The 13,800-nt window shown below is 42.6% G+C and overlaps 1 non-coding gene across 1 annotated transcript; it reads left to right on the top strand.

Moving 5' to 3' along the window:
• On the top strand, positions 1-186 carry LOC123454994. Its single transcript, XR_006633629.1, has one exon. It is a non-coding gene; the product is annotated as a U2 spliceosomal RNA (small nuclear RNA).
• The last annotated feature ends 13,614 nt before the right edge of the window (positions 187-13,800 follow it).

Below are 13,800 nucleotides of genomic sequence, written 5' to 3'. Positions count from 1 at the left end.
ATTGCTTTTTGGCCTTTTGGCTAACATCAAGTGTAGTATCTGTTCTTATCAGTTAATATCTGATACATCCTCTATCTAAGGACAATATATTAAATAAATTTTTGGAGCTTGGAATTGGAATAGGAGCTTACTCTGTCCACTCCACGCATGGACCTGGTATTGCAGTAAAATCATTATGGACCTAAAGGATTGCTTTTTTACAATTCCCTTACACCCTGAGGATCATCAGCATTTTACATTTAGTTTACCTGTGGTAAATTTTAGAGGCCCTGAAGATAGTGGAGGCTACAATTCTGAGCCAAGGGATCACTTTTATCTCTTATAAAAAGCCTCTTCTCCTGGTCATTTGTGCCACTGACTTTACATTCACTGGGGTGTTCTGGCAGGAGGGGCCCCTCTTCTGGGTCCATTTACCCTCCAAAAGTTAAAAACGGGGGATTTATATCCCATAAAAGGCTGTTCAAGAAATATTCTTCATCATGCCTTGTTTGTCCTAAACTTTTTAACCCTTGATACTCAGGGAAAGTCAGCAGCTGATCGCTTTTGGCACACAAATACAAAAATACCTTTGCCAAAGCCATGTGGAAAGATCCTTTAACTTTAAAATGGAATGGCCCAGACCCAGTACTCATTTGGGGCCGAGGATCAGTATGCTTGTCTGACACCAAAGAAAATGCTATGAGATGGCTGCCAGAGAGACTTGTAAAACAATCTGATGATCCTCCAGTGACATCTCACATATCCAGGGAAGAAACACTTCCCTGAGAGAATCTCCCTTTTTTCCCTAACAGGAAAAAGCTGGAAGGACCTCTACTTATCTTAATCCTCTTACTCACAATCTGACCCGTTATTATAAATAAAATCATGTCTTTTGTATGTCAGCAGATTGAAGCCATTAAGATGCAGCCTTTACAGGTCCATTATCCCAGACCTGAGCTGGTGGATCAAGGTGTTGCCACTGAAGACCTACCACCTGCAGCTGTCACTCTCCCTTTATCTTACATTCTGTACTTATTTGCTATACTGCTGTTCTCTACACCTCTGCTATCACTGCGGTCTACCTGTGTGGCCAAATAGCTACCCCTCCTACGGGAGCTGCATGAGGATCCAGATCTATGCATGTTGGCTCACAATGAAGTGAGTGTGATATGGGCACTGTGAGGCAAAGCACTGCAGGGGAAGGTCCTTATCTGACCACTTCTGGATTCCCTGAGAGGTATACCTGGCTTGCGTGGAGGTTGGTACCATAACCGTTATCACTAAGGTGGTGCTTCGCTCTCCAGCCACATAGCCCTGCCTCCCCTCCCCAAAATGTACCAAGGGCCAAAGATTGGGGGAACAAGACATCCCACGGGAGGAGTCGGGTCCCTACTCCCCCAGTTGGTTAATGCCCACTGCTGCAAAGTGGGCCTCCCCCTCTTTTTGTAAAAAAGAAGGGAGGAGATGTTGGGAGCTATGAATCAAACCTCGGTCATGTTAACAGAAACTGCCAAATAGCAAGTTAAGTTTCTACTTCCTCACCTAATATTCAACTACCAGGGGATTGTACGCTTGGCTGAATACTCCCCCATGCTGTAGGTAGCTGATGAAGAAACAAAGGCATTGCAGCCCACTGCTGAATAGAGGGCCTCCCCCTCTTTTATATAAAAGAAGGGAGGAGATGTCAGGAGCCATAGAGCAAAAGCCTCTCCATTTTGCCTGGGCCTCCTCATAAGCTGACTCATTACTCAGAAAGCTGGTCCAGTTAGGTACTTCTGGAACGTTGGTCATCAGACTGCTTACAGAATCTTATCTTTTGCAAAAGGTCAGTTTATGGTCAGGATGTGAGGCCTGGTGCAGTCAGGATGTTAAGCCATTGAGGCAAGATTAGATGAACACCTAATTACATCTCCTCTAGGTTTCCTGACACATTCCAAAGCCCTAAATCACATCAGCCAGCTTATTTCCCCCACTCTTCTTCCCCTATATAACCACTGTGTAAAAAATAAAGACTCTGAGGCCTTGACAAACATCTAGCATGGTCTCCTTCTTGTGACTGTTTGCCTTTTCTCATTCAGATTAATTTCCCCTCGTGTCCTTGTTCAACTCCTTGCTGGTTGGGGCAAGAAACAATCATGGCAATTTCAATCCACATTTCTGTAACTGATCACATGACATTAGCTGGTATTTGCAATTGCCTTCTTCTACTACCCATTCTCTATTTCCTCCACCTTCAGCAAGCACCTCTCCGGGTCTTGGTTCTTTACCTGGAGGAGTGATACATACCTTCATTTCTGAAGGATCTGGGCCATTTATCACACTACCTCAATTGGGTTGTTGTAGTTGTCCATTGACTTTGGGCATCTGATGCCCTTGAATGAACAGGCTGATGTCCATGACGGTCACATCTTGCCACGGGCCTCTCTCTAGTCTGCATTTCAGTGTAACCGTTTCAGTGAGATTCTGTCACCAGTGCATTCAGAACTGCTCATCCCTCATCATGGCTGCATTTACATCACAGCAGAATCATTTTTTATATTCTCCAATCATTTCCCTTTTATACTGTGGACCATACAGTACCCTTAAATTGTCTAAGAGAATTTCATAGTATCAGATATATAGTATATACTTAATACATAGCTCTTCAGAAAATTAATTAAATGAAGATGGTATTAACTTGATCTGATTTTAACAGATGAGGAAAAAGTACCCAGCACAGTATACATGGGTCAAGATATGAAGCCAATAATATACACAATGGAACTCATATTTTATTATTTGATGTATCAGATAAATTATTTAAATTTATTTGACTAGCATATTGACTAAACCAATTAGGTACACAACACACAAATACAGTAATTAATATGATGGCATATATATATATATATATATATATATATCTTATATATCTTCAATTAGTATGAATATAACAGTATATCCTATCTGTAAATGGGACCCAGTGAACATCCATGTTTATACCCATGCTCACAATCATCTTCAATATGAGAGTAGCTTCTGTTCTTGATTCTTTCTGCCACATGCCACCCAAAACGTACCTGACTGCTAGAAAGCCATACAGAATTCTGAGCTACAAAAGTCTTGGTAAATCCAATAAGGCTGACAAACTAATAATTCAGGTCTCAAGAGAGACTTCAGGGATGCTACATAACAGCCCCCCCCCCCAAACACACGCAAATGAACGTAAACTAATCCAAAACCCAGAATATCTCATGTACTGTATGCCTGTTCCATGCAACAATTTCTGCTTAGATTTCTCTTTTATTCTTTGTCTTGAAAAATCTCCACAAGCTCTTGTATGGCCAATCTGGACTACCGTAACAAGATGTTTCACATTGTTTTCTCAAACTTCTGCTTAGAATTGAATTTTATCAGAGTCCTGGATGCTGGAAGTCTGAAGCCAGGGTGCAGCAGGGCCATTGTAAAGCTCTCCTTGGCCTGTAGCCTCAAGGCTTCTCCCTTGTGCTCTCATCGTGTTTTATGTAACTCTATGCCTAACAGTTGTTTTTTGAGTACAGGAGTCATATTAGATTATGGCCCACCATCCTATCTCCATCATGAGGTACTGAGGGATAAGACATCAATAGGCAAATTTTGTTGGAAGACTTTTTAGCCTGCACATCTTGGCTGATACTCCATCGTTGTACAAAAGTTCTATCAAACACTAGTATTAGCACTCACTGAATGTGGGTATGCCCTCTATGATTTGCATTCCCTATAGCTTCTAAATATTGAGGCTTTAAAATGCCATGGATATCAAATTTTAAATAAATTTTCACAGAGCTTATGGTCATATTTGCAATCTTTAGTACTTCACTGAAATGGCTTTGGAGATTCACATTCTCTTAGTTGCAAAAAACTTCTTACTGTTTTAATTTAATGACTGAAAAGTAACTATCAAATGTTATCTTCATTCAAATCATGTTGATATAATATATAATTTATTAACTTTCCTGATTGTGAAAAAATATCAGCAAACTCATATTCTGTACCAGCCACCATTCTTGAAAATGAAGACTCAGGAACCACAATTAGCTGGAAAAAATTATTGTTATCTTCAGACCAGGCTCATGAAACCTAAGTGAACAACTATCATAGCCAGACATCATGTAAGAACATTTGAGAAGAGTGGCTCACAAGGGAGTAAAAGGCATATTGTTATATATAGGAAATCCATGGCTAAATAAGTCATTGACATTGGTCTATTAATTAACTCCTGGCTGAGCCAAATCAACCTTTTAAAAAAAAAATGGAGGTAATAAATTCACCTTGGGTCAGCTTGTACCTTCCCAGTCAATGAAAGGAAACAGATGATAACTTGTTTGGAGAAGGACATATTACCCCTTTTCATCTTTTCTTACTTTGACACTTTTCATCCATAAGTTCATTCCCAACCTAGTCAGTACTAATATTCTGACAGAGTTAAGCATTGGGATTGAGGGTTTAGTCTCTAACGTCCATGACCTCAAATTCCAATGGGCCTCATAGATTATTAGCTAAAATATGTTATCATACCATTATGAGAAAACAATTGTCAAAGGTAGAAGTGGTCTGAAAATACAAAAATTTCATGCCTAATGGGATCATTGTAGTAATTCAATTATGAGTGACTCTTGGAATCAAATCAGAAGTTTGTCTGTGACAATGTGTGCATGATCACTGTTAACTGTCATTAGTGTCATTATGTTAACTCCTGCTGACTCTCCATGTTGCGTCACAAATACCAACAGTGTCTGCGCGAGACCAAAAACCAAGCAGGTTCACCTGCTGGAAGAATTATTCTAGAAAAAAAAAAATGAGAATTTATGACTGTTTTGTGGTATTATGTCCCAAATATTGCTAGATCTGCTTCATTGTGTCTCTGCCAAAAACATGATGCCATTCCATGGCACCACCTTGTTACACAAGCCTTTTTCCTGTTCTTACCATTTCACACCATCTTCATGTAAATGCAATGATTAACCTCGCTAAATTCTGACTTCTATAGGAAATCCAAGATTACATAACACCTTCTGTTAGGGCCATGTCTTACTTCTAGTTTAGAGAAATCTGTCTTCTCACAGTCTGGAGCCTGATGCTCTAAGGTCAGCATTCATTGTTCTCTCCTGGAGTCAGCTTCTCTTGGCCTGTAGAAGGTGATGCTTCCGGGGTCACGTCTCTGTGCTTCAGTCCGTGTCCAAGTCTCCTCTGGTCAGGACACCAGTAATATGGTATTAGGGAAATCTTCACTGAGCTTCATGTTTTGTATTTAAGGACCTTATATCATGACATACCTCAGGTCTCTTATCATTTTTTATGAGAGACTGCTGGTAGGGCTTCAGCATACAAACTGTGGTGGATGATTGAACCGAAAACACTCCTCTCCCTGCCCTTGATTCCACTCATGTTCTTTCCCCAGAAACCTCGTCTCCAGATGTGCAAACAAAGGACATGTCCAAGGTGGTGGGCTCTGGGGGATGAGTCACTTTCTAGAGATGTGTCCCTTTTGCAACCCTTCATGTCCTGTGCCCCAACCAATCAGAGATGTACAACTGTAACGGTTTCTTGCCTAGCCAATCATTTATAAAGATTACCTAACCTACCTAAAATTCCTCTAGTTGTGCTGAAAAGGGGCCTGTAGGCTCCTCTTGTGTCACTATTTTGTATGAATGGTTGACCCCCACAAGCTGGCTGATTCTGCAGAATAAATGCTCTTTGTTTTTACATACTACTTGAGTCTGGGGTCTTTCTTCAGCTATTCTTGGACCCTTACAGTTGACAGTTGTTATCTTTTGCAACTTGGAATACATCATTCCAAGCACTTCTGGCTTTTTTTTTTCTCAATTTTATTAAACATTTTCCATGATCATAAAAAATATCCCATGGTAATGCCCTCCCTTTCCCCCTTTTCCCCTTTGAAATTCTATTCTCCATTAAATCCACTCCCAATCTCAATAAGTCTCTCCTCTATTTGGATGCCATGATCTTTCCCTCCTCTTATGATGGTCTTATGTAGGTAGTGTCAGGCACTATGAGGTCATGGATATCGAGGCCAAGTTTTTGTCTGGAGGGAGCACGTTGTAAGGAGACCAACCCTTCCTCTGGCTCTTACATTCTTTCCACCACCTCTTCCGAATTAGACCCTGAGCCTTGGAAGGTGTGATCGAGATGTTACTCGGTACTCTAATTACTTCTTTCCAGCACCATGATATCTTCTGAGTTGTCCCAAGGTCACTGCCATCTGAAAAGAGAAGATTCTCTACCCAAAGTGAGAGTAGCATGAATATAAGGGTATGAATATTAAGAGAAGTGCTTACTGGGCAGTTTGATAAGCATAGTATATACACTTATCCAGACATCAGCAGATGTTACAACCCTAGGGCTCATGAATACCCCTGTTTAAGGTTTTCAGTATCAGGGACGTATTCCCTCCCTTGAAGTGGACCTCCAGTCCAATTGGAGGGCAGTTGGTTTCCACCATGACAGACGTGTCACTACTGCACCCATTGGCTCATTTGGCCTGGCTGGCCAATTATAAGGCTTGCACTGTCCACTGTTGAGTATCTTCACTGGTGGTGTATCTTTCTCCCATTGAACTGCATGTAGAATGGCTTCTTCCAGCTTTCTGACAGCTGGTCTACATGGAAGAGGTTATCAGCTCAGTTCCAGCAGGATTTCTCAGTGGCCTTGCAGCCCAAGTATGTGGATTCTTCAGCAATAGGGTCTTACCATCTATTCCTGGTGGGAAACCAAGGGCCTCAGCAATGGTGTATAATGTTTTGGGGGGCAATGGTGTATAATGTTTTGGGGGCATCAGGGACCTCCCTGGCCAACAACTCACTGGAAGGTATCCCATCCCTGGCACTGAAAATTTTCTAGCAACGATCTGTGGCCCCTGAGTGTTCCAATGTCCAAAACTGAAGGATTCCATTTGATTTATTTATATCCTCTCAGATTTTGTTTAGCCCTCCCTCCACCTTTCTTTTACTCAATCTCCTCTCCTGACCTCAGTTTGGGCCTTTTTACCCCCATTAATCTATTCTTCTACTTACATATATACAATTCCAACCTATTAAGTACCCTCCTCCATTCCCTTCTCTTCCCTTTGTATGTTCTTTTTAGCTTACTGGCCTCTGCTACTGAGTTTTTTTCTTCTCTAACACAAGCCTGATCATCTGTAGCTAGGATCCACATATGAAAGAGAACATGTGGCGCTTGGCTTTCTGGGCTTGGGTTACCTCACTTAGTATAATCCTTTCCAGATCCATCCATTTTTCTGCAAATTTAATAACTTCATTTTTCTTTACCACTGAGTAGAACTCCATTGTATAAATGTGCCATATCTTTATTATCCACTCATCGGTTGAGGGACATCTAGGCTGGTCCCATTTCCCAGCTATTATAAATTGAGCAGCAATAAACATGGTTGAGCATGTACTTCTAAGGAAATGAGATGAGTCCTTAGGATATATGCCTAGGAGTGCTATAGCTGGGTCATATGGTAGATCAATCTTTAGATGTTTTAGGAACCTCCACACTGATTTCCACAATGGCTGGACCAGGTTGCATGCCCACCAACAGTGTACAAGGGTTCCTCTTTTTCCATATCCCCACCAACATTTATGATCATTTGTTTTCATGATGGTAGCCAATCTGACAGGAGTGAGTTGGAATCTCAATGTAGTTTTAGTCTGCATTTCCCTAATGACTAGGGACATAGAACATTTTTTTTAGATGCTTATACGCCATCTGTATTTCTTCCTTTGAAAACTATTTAGTTTCATAGCCCATTTTTTAATTGGCTTGTTTGATTTCTAATTATTTAACTTTTTGAGTTCTTTCTGTATCCTAGATGTTAATCCTCTATCCGATATATAACTGGCGAAGATTTTTTTCCCATTCTGTAAGTTGCCTCTTTGCTTTATTGACAGTGTCCTTTGCAGTACAAAATCTTTGTAATTCCATGAGGTCCCAGTGGTTAATCTGTGATTTTATTGCCTGAGCAATTGGGGTTGCATTCAGGAAGTCTTTGCCTATCTGCTTTTAGGATTTTCTCTTTGGTGTCAATGTTTAGAGTCTTAATGACATATGTCTTGGAGAGTGTCTCCTTTTGTCAAGTCTGTTTGGAGTTCTGTTGGCTTCTTGTATCTTGATGGGCCTTTCTTTTAAGAGATTGAAGAAGTTTTATTTAATTATTTCATTAAATAAGGTGTCCATGCTATTGGTCTGTATTTCTTCTCCTTCTGCTAGTCCAATGATCCTGATATTAGGATGTTTAATTATATCCCACAATTCTCTCATGTTCTGTTCACAGGAACTTTTGAACTTCCTGAAATTTTTGAACTCTCGAACTGTTTCTTCCATCTTGTCTTCCAGATCAGAGTTTCTCTCCTCCACTTGGCTGACTCTATTCTTGAGAGCTTCTAGAGTGTTTTGGATTTGTTCAATTAAGTTTGCATTTTCTACTACTTTTCTATGCATAATTTCCATCCCTCTGTCAAGCTCCCTTTTCACATCATTTTCTGATTTTCTTGATGATTCTTAGAATTCATCCTTGCATTTCTTTATGTCTTCATTTAGAATGGCCAGCTGATTTTTTAAGGTCTTCTTTCTTTTTACTCTCCCTCAAATCTCTCAACTCTCTTTTAACTCCTTCCAATCTACAGAGAGATGTGGCTCTTGACAGCTGAAGGAAAAACCATTAAAAACAAGCAAGAGATCCTAGATCTGCTCCAACCCCTCTGGGGCCCTACGCAGGTGGCCATCATTCACTGTCCAGGACACCAAAAAGGGGACGGACTAATTCCCCAAGGAAACAACTTAGCTGACCAGACAGCCAAACGTGTGGCCCTGGCAACTAGGATAGCCTCTGTCCTGCTAGACCCCGGAGACAGAAAACTCCCAGACGTTCCAAAATACACCTCAGAAGACTTAACGTGGATTAAACAATTAAAAGGAGCTCAACAGTCTGATGACTTGTGGAAAACAGAGGATAGCCGCCTGATTCTACCTCAAAGATTGGGACAGAGAATTCTAAAAACGATCCACCATTCTTCCCATCTAGGAATCAAGCGGATGCAGGAGTTACTGCGTAACTCCCACCTCAAAATAAAAAATGCCAGTCAGACCATTGAGCAAATTGTATCTAATTGTCAGCCTTGCTGTATGACTAATGCTACAGCTCTTCCCTCCAATCCAGGAACCAGGCTGAGAGGAACCAGATCGGGAGTGTATTGGGAATTAGATTTTACTGAAATTAGGACTGGAAAAACAGGATATAAATATCTCCTAGTGTTTATAGATACATTTTTCAGGCTGGGTAGAATCCTTCCCTACAAAAACAGAGACTGCACAGGTGGTTGCTAAGAAGATACTAGAAGAGATATTGCCCAGGTATGGCTTCCCAATCTCTCTAGGTTCAGACAACGGACGAGCTTTCATATCTCAGGTAAGTCAGGGAACAGCCACTGCACTGGGGGCCAGTTGGAAGTTGCAATGTGCTTATCACCCTCAGAGTTCAGGACAGGTAGAAAGAATGAATAGAACTCTGAAAGCGACATTGGCTAAATTAGCTTTAGAGACCGGCGCTGACTGGGTGTCTCTCCTTCCCTTTGCTCTGTTCCAGGTCCGGAACTCCACATATCATACGTGTCTGACCCCTTTTGAGATAATGTTTGGAGTGCCGCCTCCTATTATCCCAAGCCTCCAAAATGACCTTCTAGCACAAATGGATGACCAGGACCTAATTCGCTCTTTAAAGCATTTACAGTTTACTCACAAAGAGATCTGGCCACATTTAAGGGCCAGATATAAGACTGTTGCTCCCCCAAAAGCCCACAGGTTCCAACCAGGAGACAAAGTACTTGTCAGAAGATACCAACGGAAGTCCTTAGAACCCAGATGAAAAGGCCCCTACGTCGTGCTGATGACCACTCCCACAGCCATAAAGGTGGATGGCTTCACATCATGGATCCATTGGGCCCACGTAAAGCAGTTTCCCTTGCAGGCTGGAGACACATGGACGAGCCATCCTGACCTGAAGGACCCACTCAAGCTTCGCCTCCACTGGAAAGACCCAAATTGAAGCAAGTATTGTTACTGTTACTTACTGTTTGCCTAATTAATAGCCAGGTTTGCTGGGCTGCTAGCAACCCTCATCTCCCACATAATATTTTCTGGCAGGTCATCACCCCTAGTTCCAAACAGGTGGTGATGCAAACTTGGAAAACACATCCCCCCAAAACTTGGTGGCCCGATCTGACTTTAGACTTATGTGCCCTTTTTAAGCAGGACCCCCATCACCAAGGTAGGATAGGAATACCAGGATGTGGAACTCACACTGCCATACAAAAACTACAGGGCACCTGCTTTTATGTATATCCAGTCCCCATGGATAGGAAGAAAATCTCAAAATGGGAGGGAGAATCAGATATTTATTGTAAAGCGTGGGGATGTGAACAGACTGGGACTTGTTCTTGGATAAAGCCATCACCCTTCAGCCTCATTAAGGTCCAAAGAAGCAAAGCCACTCAATGTACCACGAGGCAACCTACATGTAATCTCATTGTCATTTCCTTCACTGAAACAGGAAGAAAGGAGACAAAGTGGGATGTAGAGTTTTCTTGGGGATTGTGACTCTACCAGTCAGGATAAAACAATAGAGTCCTGTTCACCATTCTCTTAGAAATTACACCCCTATAGCCACCGCAGGCTATAGGACCCAATAAGGCTTTAACTCAAGCTGCACTGGTCAAACCCCTTGCCCCACATAATAACACCAGGACCCTACCTCCTTCAAAGCCCCATCCCCCCCCATCACAAGCCAATAAAAAGACGACACAAAAACCTCCAGGGAGGCCTGCAGAAGACATAGAAAGAAACCCTAGCAGGGATTCAATGGAGGAAGAAGAACACAACCCTCTTCTCTCCCTCTAGGACTCTACCTATCGTTTCCTTAACTCCTCTAGACCTGATCTCACCGAATCCTGTTGATTATGCCATAATGCGAGGCCCCCATTTTATGAAGGGATAGCAGTCTATGATTCATATAATGTATCATCAGATATAAACAAATGCGACAGCCAAGAAATATAAAACTTACCCTCCAACAGATATCCAGACAAGGACTATGTGTCACTGGTGCCCAATCTAACTCAATTCCCTTATGTGATCAGACCATTTTTCTCAATGCCTCTTCCTCCTATCTTATTCCCTCTGAAGACTCTTGGTGGGTTTGCAATACAGGGCTCACACCCTGCATTAATGCAGCCATGCTAACCACTGCTGAGGATTCCTGTGTTCAGGTACGATTAATCCCTAAAATAACCTACTACTCAGCTAAAGTGATAAACTGCTATCTGGGTGTAGACTTAATCAGAACAAAGACAGAACCTATTACCGCCCTGTTAATTCACTACTAGGTTTGGGACTTGCAGGAGCAGGAACGGGAATAGCTTCCATAGTGACTCAGAGGCAACAGTATGCTGACCTCAGAATAGCAATAGACTCAGACATCCAAGAATTAGAAAAGTCAATCTCCCATTTACAAGAGTCACTTACTTCCCTAGCAGAGGTAGTTCTTCAAACTAGAATGCATTTAGATTTACTCCTTCTACAACAAGGGGGACTATGTCAAGCTTTAGGAGAAGAACGTTGTTTCTATGTTGGTCATTCCAGAGTAATTAAGGAATCTGTTGGGAGCTATGAACCAAACCTTGGCCATGTTAACAGAAACCGCCATATAGCAAGTTAAGTTTCTACTTCCTCAGCTAATATTCAACTACCAGAAACAAAGGGATCATATGCTTGGCTGAATACTCCCCCTGCTGCCAGTAGCTGATGAAGAAACAAAGGTATTGTGGCTTAACCAGTAACTCTGTGATCTTTGGCCTGATTATGTCCCCTTCCCACTACAACCTTATATAAACCTACATGTAAGAATAAACTCTTGAGGCCTTGACAAACACCTAACATGGTCTCCTTCTTGTGTCTGTTTGCCTTTTCCTACTCATATTAACTTCTCCTCGGGTCCTTGTTCAACTCCCCACTGGCTGGGTCAAGTGGCGCCTGAACTTAGGGCTCAAGGTACGAAGTGTGACCTGGGCATCGCTCGAGTGGATGGCTGTCCTCGCCATTGGACTCCCCCCCCCCCGGGGGGTGAGTGAAGGTTCACATAGATCACTACAGGCAATACACCTGTAAGATCTGCTCCTCAATCACCACAGAAAAAACCCACCTGTGATACAGATACGCTAAGGTAAGACAAGTGACACAGACTTCTAGGCAAATCATTTAAAGATTATTTAGTCAGATTTGCAAGACACGAGAACTGCAGGATTTCTTTTTGCACTTCTTTTCCTCCTTTTACTTTCAGTTGGCACCATCGTGTGGAATTGCAACATAGCAACAGGGCAACTGAAGCCTCTTGGCCAGGGCTACCCTCTGGCATTGGCTGAAGGCCCCTAGGTCCCTGTGTGAATCCCAACAGCCCATTCAGGCATTGGCAAAGACCTCCTATCTAGCCTCTCTTCCTATCAACACAACTGGGTAGGCAACAGCCAGTAAATGCCCTTAGGGTGGCTGCCAGATCCTTAATTTGCGAACAGGCTTGCATCAAGCTCACGAGGAATCCCCGTGCTGGTTCTCTGACCAGGAACATTGCCCTCTGGTCTTGCCGTTTCTCCTCTTTCCTTTTCTATCATGGACCAGACCCTAAATAAGCAGGAACTTTTTATCCAGGGACTTAAAGACTCCTTCAAGACTCATGGGACAAAAGTTAAGAAAAAAGACCTTGTTCACTTCTTCCTCTTCTTAGAAGATTTATGTCCATAGTTTCCCCAGGAAGGTACCATTGATGAAAAAAGATGGGGGGGGGGGGAGTAGGAGATTGTATAAAAGACTATTATAAGACTTTTGGTCCTGAGAAAGTCCCGGTTCAGATCTTCTCCTATTGGAATTTAATAAACGATGTCCTACAGATTCACCAGTGCCAACCAGACATTTCAAAAGTTGTTAGGGATGGAAAATTCTTTCTTAAACCTAGCCAGACCCCTCCCATTCATAAACTAACTCTCAGCCATCAGGATCCCCATGCTGCAGCAGCTGCAGCAGCTACAGCTCCCTCCCCGAACTGTCCCGCCCTCCAGGCAGACATGGAGGCAGTGGTCTGGAGGCAAAGGTGCTAGGCAGGACAAATGGTACCCCTTCAACGTGCCCTTCTGTCATTGTTCCTATGCCCAAGGGTGACTCACTTGACCCACCTGCCCCTAAATCTATTTATCCTATTCTCTCCAAAACTACAGTTACCCCTCCCCCTAATGCCCCTCTTTCCCAGATGAGGAATCATGTCTAGACACTCCACCTTATCTTTACAAGCCTAAGCCATGTCACTTCTGTGCCCCTGTAACCCTTGATTGTGATTTAGAAACAGTCACCCAACAGGTGACTCGCCAACTTGCCCGGGAAGCGCAATCACTAAAAACTTTCCTTGCAGCTAAAAAAGAAAAGGCCACCTTCTTCAGAGGCCTCTTGGCAGTTCTGGAGCCCCCCCCCCCCCCCGCTTTCCCCTTCAGGTAGTCAGAATCCTTGGCCTCCCGGCAGTCTTCTTGGCCATTACCTCCATGTGTACTAAACCGGACCCTGGGGAGTTCAGGGAGTAAGGCAGGGCTGATCTAAGGTGATACAAGCCCCACCCAGCCACAACAGCGCACCAAAAAGGGGCAAAAAAAAGAGGTCACATTTAACTACAGCCTACAAAGAAATAAAGTTTTACGTAAAAAAATGTGTCAACTTTGTTACATGATATCATAAATATAATTACTA

This window comes from Jaculus jaculus, chromosome 14 (genome assembly GCF_020740685.1).
Source record: "Jaculus jaculus isolate mJacJac1 chromosome 14, mJacJac1.mat.Y.cur, whole genome shotgun sequence".
NCBI classification, from domain to species: Eukaryota; Metazoa; Chordata; class Mammalia; order Rodentia; family Dipodidae; genus Jaculus; species Jaculus jaculus.
This window is presented reverse-complemented; position numbering and strand designations above follow the sequence as displayed.